The 9,742-nt window shown below is 37.9% G+C and overlaps 1 pseudogene; it reads right to left on the bottom strand.

The window, feature by feature from the left end:
- Nucleotides 1–753: 753 nt before the first annotated feature.
- Nucleotides 754–850, bottom strand: LOC122118461 (annotated as a pseudogene).
- Between the last annotated feature and the right edge of the window lie 8,892 nt (nt 851–9,742).

The following is a 9,742-nucleotide window of genomic DNA, read 5'->3' as shown; positions in this document are numbered from 1 at the left end:
ATGTATCACTACCTCTTTGAAGTTGTGGAAATCTGTACAAATTGTTCTCTTAAGTCCTAATGTTTCCATTAAGTTTCTTAAATTTCAAAATTGCCAGTCCATCCCATGTGTCCATACAAAATATTTTCACAATAACAAGCAACAGCAATATTTTACTTTAGAAATTCATGGATTCCATGGTATTCTTCCAAGTGAATTGCCTGACTTTGATGTCAAAATATATTCGAGTTGTTTGTATACATCAATAATGATATCTATAGAGTTTGTGATTTTTTTAAATCAGAAATAATTTTAACTTATCTGTTGAAATGAGTAGTAGAGAAACTAAAGATATTTCTGGTGCTTGTCTGAAAAAAGTATATTTTAAAATATTTATATTCTGTTTGTATAATGTCCATAATCTATTTCTTTCTCTCCTAGATATAATACTTTGAATTTGACATTATATTATAATATATAGGTCCATTAATAAATGTGTTCTTTCAGATTGCATTCCATATAGGAACAGTTTAAGATTCCTTTAATTCTTAGGTCCTTATAGAATTTTATTTCTTTGGGATAAAATGACAATGTTATCTTATTTCAAAAGTTTTATAAAGGTTATGCTATATAAAGGCCTTTCTAAAAAGGTGAAGATTGAATACACTCATGTCAAACTAACTTTTATTTCTATGAATTATATGTATTATTACACTTGTATATTTGTAATCAACTTTTTCATAACTGTTTTTCATTTCTTGCATCTGAAGAATGAAAAATATGGAATACTTCACAAATTTTCATATCATCCTTGTGCAAAAGCCATGTTAATCTCTGTATTGTAATTCAGGTAGACATGCTGCTGAAGCATGTAGTATCTTGTAAATTTACGTAGTTAATGATGCAAACTTAAGATAGGCATATATCCTTGGTTGCCTATTTGCAACAAGGAAACCTATTGTTCCCAAATTTGCTATTCATCTTATTTCTGCAAAATTCTGTGTATGGTGGAAAAAACTTATATTGTTTGTTCAATTGCTCACATTTGCAATTTTTTGTCAATAACTATTTTAAGTCTTTTTCATTTGAAATTTGATCATACTTTGAAGCCTTCATAGCTAGGTCCAAAGGTGATGGATTTTCAAGTACTTATTTTTTAACTGATTTAGCTTTGTGGAGCTAATGGATTCAAAGTAAGCCTTGCTTAAGAGCTACTTCTAAACTTCTGCAGCTTAAAATTTCCCAAATGAGGTCTTACTGGCACAAATGTCTGCCTGACCCTTTACCCTTGCTCCATGTAAGAACAGACCTACCAGAATATCTTACCCTGACAGCATAGATTGTCTTATTGGAGCAAAACTAATCTTAGTTACAAAGGATCATAAAGTGATGAACAGTTCAGACAGAACTGTTCAGACTAAGCCAGGCGCTGATGGCTCTCGCCTGTAATCCTATCTACTCAGGAGGCTCCAGGAGAAGTCCATATGTTTCTCCTTGTTATTAGGCCTTAAATTGGTAATGTTTTAATCACAGTGTTTCCTCTTGCCTCTAGGATGTACATCTCCGAATGGTAAAGCTCTAAGTTTAATTCTACCAAACACTGAGGTAGAGGTAATGGAATAATATTTTAAAACAGTTGCCTTTGTTACCTTAACCACAACAGAACAATGCAAAGCATTTTCTTATATTATATATACTTATATATTTTATATTTATGTGCTGATTTTATATTTCACACAGTGAATCTTACTGGAATTAATTTATAATTTGACAAATTAATTGATATTTATTACAATAAATAGATTGGAATATAAATAATCAGGATTAGAATATATATTAGAATATAAAAAGTATCAATGCAACGTTTTCAGTATAAACATGTGATACCTTCTAATTGTTCTTGGTTTCTGAATTCACATGGTAAAAAAAAACAATGTTGTTTTCTTTAATCTATAAGGGATTTTACTCTGCTGCTCTGTTTATTGTTTTAACTCGCTGGTCCCAAACTGTTTTTCTCCATATTTCTGAAGCATTCCTACTGATTATACTCGAATTTTGCTGATATGATGTCTAAAAGGTATTATTCTTCCACAGGATCCACGGGTCCTAGGATCCCAGGTCCCAGTTACCTGCATCATCAAATAACTAGGGCAAGAGATCTCACCGAGGCCCATGCAACATACCAACAGAAAGTAATTGAAGACCCATCTTAATTTCTCATTTCCTATATTTCAGGGGCCCAATTCCTTGAAATGCAGGAATTAGCAGTAAGCACTTGGGAAATGCAAGGCAACTTCAAATGCCATATGAAATCACAAAATGTGAAAGTACAGTAATTCAAACTTTCTATTTTCAGATGACCATCCCATAGGAGTGAACAAGACCACAAATGTCACAAAATGATTTGTAATACCCCTCTTCTAATGATTAATGAATGATTTCAGTCCAGCATCATCAGGCCAAAAAATAGTTCCTGGAAAGATAGATCCATAATTGATCTACCAATGCTAGGAATATTTGTCATACAGTTCAAATATAATTCAGAAAAAACATTGATTGAGAAGAACCTTATTGCTTCAAAACACTAGTACTTCAGACAAACTTGGTTCTGTAGTGTAAAAAGGTTGTCATTCTCAAACCAATGATAACCTACATTTAATCTCCTGAAAGTATATTCCTTTTCAAATAAACTTTTTAAAATCACATTTGCCAAAATAACACTTTACAAGTAGATGATATTTAGTGACGTTACTAGTTTTTCAAGTGTAGGGAGCAAGTTAAAATAGAGTTGATTTATTTACCCAGCACTAATGCCAAACAGGTTCAACCATTCATTAAAGTGTAGAAATAGGACCCCTCACCATTTGTGTTTTTCAGTAGGTGCTTTCGAAAATTTGTTAAATAGATCAGCCTCCCATATTTCAAACCAAAACATTCGCTAATAAAGTAAATTTCATCACATAAAAAATACTTTTTAAAAAGTCATGAATAGTTGCCCTATCATATGGTGTTTTATGTTTTCCTTATCTGTCTAACATAGTAAGAAATATGACTTTAAGTCTTGAATATGGGTACTCATCAGAGATTTGACAAACATAAAATCTGTCTTCTTTCTCTATCATATTCCTCTACAGTAGTAAATTTTAGTTTTCTTCTTTTTCCAAAACTCATAGGTAGTAGAAAATATTATCCCATGTAAAATAAAATAATCACAAACCACTTTACAAAGCCATAGGAATACATTCTCAGCCATTTTTAAACTTTCTTGTTGACTACAGATTAATCTTCCAAATGGAGGGGAATAAAATCAGGTCTAGGTGCTTCATGTCTCCAGGCTTGCAAATTGTTACTTCAGATGAATGAATTATGGAAATATAAGCTGACATCAGTTTAAGTATATGCAGAATTGAAACTCTATGGAATGTATATAAACCTTTCAAAGTAGGAGCCGACAGTTTAACAGAATGACTATCAGGAAGTTGAAACCAGAGAGGAATAATTGTAAAGACATAGAATGAATGAAAAATGGCACAAGGGTCAAGTACAGCTAGAATACTCAATGTACACATGTGAGAAAGGAAGTGGTAAATCGGAAATAAATCTTGTAGAAGGGGTTGGTTGAGAAGGATAGAAGGAGTGACTCTGATCCAGGAACATTGGACAATTAGATGGTCATACTTAATTGAAACACACTAGCACAACCTTTTGTAATTCAGTGAAAAAATACAACAAAAAACACAAACACACAAAAAGCACAACCAAACAGCAATCTCTATAGAGTATGATGATGACTTCTCAAAATTTTAAATAGTTAATGAAGGACAATCTTGTGAAAAGCATACAAAGTTGTTTAAAGTGGGCAGTTTGGGGTGGAGGAGAATTTTTAACAGATTTAAATAGATTGTCTTAGGTTATAAATCACCTATATCTGCTGCAAATATTTTCTTCTGCATGTTCTCTTGGTCTGAACTGTATACTCCAATCCTGAGCCACACTTGATAGCTTGTAAAGATAGAATGGAAGAAACAAGATCAAGAACCCATTACTCCAACGGAGAGGAAACAGTCCTCTCTGTTTTCTCTCATTTCTATTGACTACTTTCATTCATAAGTTTATGTCAAGTGATTTGCATTATATATTTCCTTCTTTGTTCTGGCAAAGTAATTGTTCAAAATAATTCAGTAAATATTATATTCCATTTATTCTATCATGTTGTTTACTTAGCCAAGCGAGTCCATTAAACTTTCCACTTGCATTTCTGTGCCACGGAAACCCAGCATCAATGTTAATGAGGACAATCTCTAATGTAAAACTTTGTCTCCAAAATACCAGTCCAAAAAGCTGTGATCACAAATATTTAGCTATACTTTTTTTTTCTTTTACCTTGAAAGTCTTCTTGTGTCTAAATTGCCCTCAAAAATCAGTACTCCACCAATTTTTGGTTCAATCACTTCTAACCTCAAAGATATATTTTGCTAACAATATGCTTAGAGGAAACAGAAGAATACTCCACTTTTATCTTCTCTCTTAAGATTCTCCTTAGATACCATATCAGGAATATTGAAGTTATTCTTTGCAAAATTATTTCAATAGATTATTTTTCTATCCGTCTTGCATTTACTCAAAAAGTTGTATGGAGAAGAATAGAGTATAATCACCCATACCTTGGATGACAGTATCTGTTACAAAAGGACAATGCTCCTATGTCTTATTTCTCTGTCCTCCTCTTAGCTCTTGTCTGATTTCCCACTTATCACAGATTCTTGGCTTCAAGCCTAGTGAAGGTGAAGGACTATAAGGGCCTCCCCCATTGCTACATTGTAGGGCTAGATCTCCAGCATGAGGTAATCATGAACGACGCACACAAGGAACACATGTTGGGAGAACAGACTTAAGCATGTCTGGTTTATTTCTGCACAAGGGTTGGGATTTTATAGCCCCAGCTTTCCCAACCTCCGGAGTCCTTCCCAGCCAATTACTTAGCAGGGAGTTGATGATGGGCACTGCTTGGTGACAGGCACTGTTTGGTCCCCTTGGGGCATGTAGGGATCTTGGATAGCTCATGGATGGCAAGCTAGGCGGACATGACTGTGGGTCACATCTCTATTAGCAGGAGGTGTGCTTCAACAGCTACTCTAGCTGACTCAACCAGATATGACCGGCTCTACCCACAAATTTCCCCTTTTCTTTTAAAAGGACCGTCATTATGGTGACCCGTCGTTGGAGGGGTTTTTGCCGGGAGTGCAAGCATTTAATAATTCCTAGGAGAGAAAGCCCAAAAGTACAAGGCCTCCCCAGATGACCAGAGAGAATGGCAAAAACGATTGTTGTAACTTTTTAAGCACTCTTCTAAAAAGGAGGCAGTGGGAATAAGCTGTATGGTGGTTTGGTTTAGGCGGGTAACATCATGCAGCAGGTTTGGGGTGAAGTTTAAGTACTTAAGGGACCAAGGACCTTTGATGTAGTTACTAAGTTCAGTGACATTGGGTGCAGGAGTGGAAAGCTGACAGACCGAAGTAGTCATTGCATTATATAGTCCTCCTTGTTGTAATCGAAGAAACGTAATCTGTTCTTGGAGCAAGTCTATTTGTTGTTGGAGCACAAGGAGGCCTCCCTTAAGATGATTGGCAACTTGTAAATGCTGTAATTCTATGGATGACAGTTGAGGGATGAGCTGGTTTATCTGTTGCACAGTGGACACGCTTTGGGACAGCAATATAGCAGCACTGGTAGATGAAGCCACTGTAGCGATGATTTCGGACCCGATTGCAATGATCAATCCTACTGCTCTTTTAGTGCATGGGCGAATTAATTGAACCTGGGAAAACTGAGAGTCATTAGTAGCCAGAACAATAAATGGGGGAACACGTACCAAACCTGCAAAAGGCTATGAGTCCTTGGGTTGCCAGTGATTGCTGAGAGTGCAAGTAGTGGAAGAGTTGTCTCCTAGACAAAAAAAAGAATGGGGCTCTAACCACTACCATTCCTGACACCTGGTCGTATCCATATTGGTTACAGCGACGAGTATTGGCCAATAGGAAAGGGGACAAATCGAGGCAGGAATGTGATGAGCAAACGATTGGCATGGTGGCTCCTAGGTCTCCCAATCATCCTCCTGAAGAGTCAAAAAACTCATTTAGATTTTGAGGTTTGGGATCTTTTTCAGATTGGTTGTATATAGCCGGGTAGAGGGACAACGCGAGCTCCCCAAACACTTTCCCTTGCCAGGAATTGGCACAAAGGCTAATCACTAATTCCTCAAGAGGAGTGCAAATAGTGCCAAAGCTATCAAACTCCCTGCGTGGGCACAACTGCATATGAAAATGTATGTCAGTAGCCTGATTACAATTTTTTTCCAGTGGGACAAATGGGGTAGGGTCCTGTGTAGTTCCACCATTCCATCCCATGCGTTACTGTTGCGAGGGGGATGGTACAGCCATCAAATTGCTTTATCATCTCGTTTGAAAAACAAAAACAGATGGCTCCCTTCCATCTAAAAGTAAGGTTTGTTTTTTGATGCCATAAGGCGTCTGCTGAGAAAGGAAGGCCAACCCTGCCATTGGAAGAAAGCATTTGAGATCATTAAGATTTGGGGGCTGGGCACTAAAGTTATCTTACCCTGCCCTGCAGCAGATTGAGAATTGGCTGTAATAATGGCACACAATAGGAGGAATAGAGTACCATGCCCCGGGTCAGGGTCTGGGGCCATAACCTGGGCTTGTTCGACCAATATCTTTAGGTCTCCCCAAGTGTTGGCATGGGCTCTAGCTCGAGGTTTGTGTCTCCTCCTCCTCACACTGTTCAAGCATAGCTGACGCATCTTGTGCTTAGGTGGTGACGGTTGGTCAGACAACTCCAGCTGGGATCCAAACAGGTTTATCACTCGTGTCTGGAAAGATACAAGCAAATCCTGTCCCTTGTGCCATTAAGGGAGCAGGGCCCTCCCATTTTCTTGTGATGGGGTCCCTCCATCTATCCAAAGGGACCAGAGTAGGTGTTTCATGAGTCCCCAGTACAGGGAGGTGGGGGTCCCACATGTGGTGGGTGTGAATGTTAAAAAGTTTTTTACTATAAGGCAATAATTTAATTGTGTTTGGGGATTTTTAAGCCCTAGCCCCTCCAGTTCCCCCTTTTCTTTTAAAAGAATGGTCTTGATTTCTTTATGACTGTGTTCAACAATGGCTTGCTCTTGTGGGTTATATGGAATACCTGTCTGGGGTGTAATGTTCCAAAAGGTACAAAATTCACAAAAATGTTTGGAGGTGTAAGCAGGGCCATTGTCTGTTTTAAGGGTCCAAGGAACTCCCATAATTGTAATGGCATGTAGAAGTGACTTAACAGCGTGCCTTTTTTTAACTGTTAAGGCTAAAGCAGTTATAAAGCCTGAGAATATATCTATGCATTCAGAGATGTATTTTTGTTTACCGAATTGGGGGATATGGGTTATGTCCATTTGCCATGTTCTATTGGGTCTAAGGCCTCATGGATTTGTTCCCATGGGTTGAAGTGATCCTAAGGGTAAAAGAGGTGCACAAGAGGAGCAGGACCGAATCATGTGCTTGCATTGTTGGTGTGTTAAATCAGGAAATAACTGTTTGATAGTAGCTGCCAATAAATGAAAACGATCATCTAACGTTCGGGCCTGGTCTATGCACATATTTGTGAGTAGTACAGTTGGTGTGACAGCACGATCAATGGCTTCATTACCAGCAGCTAGGGGTCTGGGGAGGTTAGTATGAGATCTAATGTGTTGAATGTACCAGGGTTGGACACGATTGTCTAATACATTTTGTAGTTTACACATTATTTTTGCTACATCATCTTGTAATAAAGCTCCAGGAAGAATGGCAACAGTTTGTACAGTATATAAACTATCAGAAAATATATTAAGAGGTTCTTTGGGAAAAGATGTGAGGGCGAGCAAAATGGCCAGTAATTCAGCAGCTTAAACAGACGGAATGTTTTTGAAGCATGTATTTTTTAGTATTGGCATTGTAAAATCCATAAACAGTTTTGTTAACATCTGTAAAAAGTACAATGGCTTGATGTATAGGTTGCCCATTGGGACGAGTACAACATTTCCATGAAAGTGGGAGTTCTTGGGTAACTTTTAAAATGAGGTTTTTGGGCATATGATTATCAATGTTAAAATAGTAGTGGATGACTTGTAAAGCTAATGCCTCTTCGATTGTTAGGAAATCAAAGATTGTTTTTGTAATGGGCCATGTAAGATGGTCAGGGAATCAGCCATAAGTTTGACGGCATCATTCCGCACCTTTGATGGCCAGATTGCATAGCATGGTAATGGATATGCTAATTATTGTAACAAAACCATGGGTTTGCATCAGCGCCACCATTAGGCCATTATTATTTAATATAATTAGGTTGATTTTTTGGGTGGTATCTAAAAACACCAAGGGTGTTGAACATAATCAATCAGCGACTTGTTGTGAAACTTGTTGAGCATCAGGTGAAAGTATATGAAGGGAAGTTGGGTCAGAGGGTCCTTGAAGCAATTGAAATAACAATTGGAGTTGTTGGGTGAGGTGACGCATAAAATCACATGCCCAGTTGATATGTCCACATAATTGTTGTAATTCAGTTAAAGTATATTGGGATTTAATGACAATATGAGGCCCATTTGGGATAATTGTTTGATTTAAATGGTATCCAAGATAGGCATAAGGGGCTTTGAGTTGAATTTTTTCCGGGGCAATATTAAGGCCCAGCACTGTAAAGTTCTCCTTGAGTTCTGTTAAACAGATTTGCATGGTTGTAGCATCTTTATGTGCTATTAAAAAGTCATCCATGTAATGGACACAAAAGTACTTGGAAAGCAAAGTCCTAATAGCATGGGCAATATACATCTGACATATAGTAAGGCTATTTTTCATACCTTTAGGGAGAACTTTCCATAGATATCGGTGAGTACGTAGTTGACAATTAGGTTCACATACTGAGAAGGCAAAATATTCTTTATCTTTGGGGTATAGGGGGGTGGAAAAAAGCAGTCCTTGATGTCAATAATGGCAATGTGCCAGTCTTTGGGTATTGCAGAAGTGTGTGGAGTCCGGGTTGAAGCGTTCCTATCTTTTGTATATGACTATGGAACGTAGATCGTGGAGAAATCTCCACTTTCCTTGAGCCCTTTTTTTGATAATAAAAGTGGGGAATTGTGGGGACTGATGCTAGGTTCTATGTGTCCCTTTTTTAGTTGCTCCTCCACTAGAACCTGGAGATGAGGGAGCTTTTCAGAGGAAATAGGCCACTATTCAACCCAAATGGATTTGGTGGTGTCCCATTGGAGTGGAATTGGCTCTGGTCATGCAACAGTGGCCATTAGAATTGGGGGTAGTGTGGGTTATTAACGGCTCGATCGGTTATGATGTCTTCATAAAAAGCCGTATCATCTGTTGTTATCAGAGTACCCATATTAGTGAGGACATCTCTTCCTCAAAGATTGTATGGAAGGCCAGGGGCAACAAGAGGTTTAAAAGCCCTGGTGGCCCCACCACAGTTTTCCCGTCTTACAGGCCATTGGACATGGAGGGAATCTGTTTTTCCACCGACACCTTGTATGCAGGCGCCAGGAATTAGGTTCCATCCCAACCCTTCTACTTCATCTTTTCTAAGGACTGTACAGTCAGCTCCTATATCAATGATGCCCTTAAATTCTGTTCCATTGATTTTAAGTTTCATTCTAGCTTTTCCTTTTTGGGTAGGTACTCCATAACACTTGAGGTGGTGGCTGTTGCCTTTGTCC

This window comes from Dipodomys spectabilis, unplaced genomic scaffold, assembly GCF_019054845.1.
Source record: "Dipodomys spectabilis isolate Male_0828 unplaced genomic scaffold, ASM1905484v1 ptg000152l, whole genome shotgun sequence".
In the NCBI taxonomy this organism is placed as follows: Eukaryota; Metazoa; Chordata; class Mammalia; order Rodentia; family Heteromyidae; genus Dipodomys; species Dipodomys spectabilis.
The sequence above is the reverse complement of the archived record's forward strand: the minus strand, read 5'-3'. Positions and strand labels throughout refer to the sequence as shown.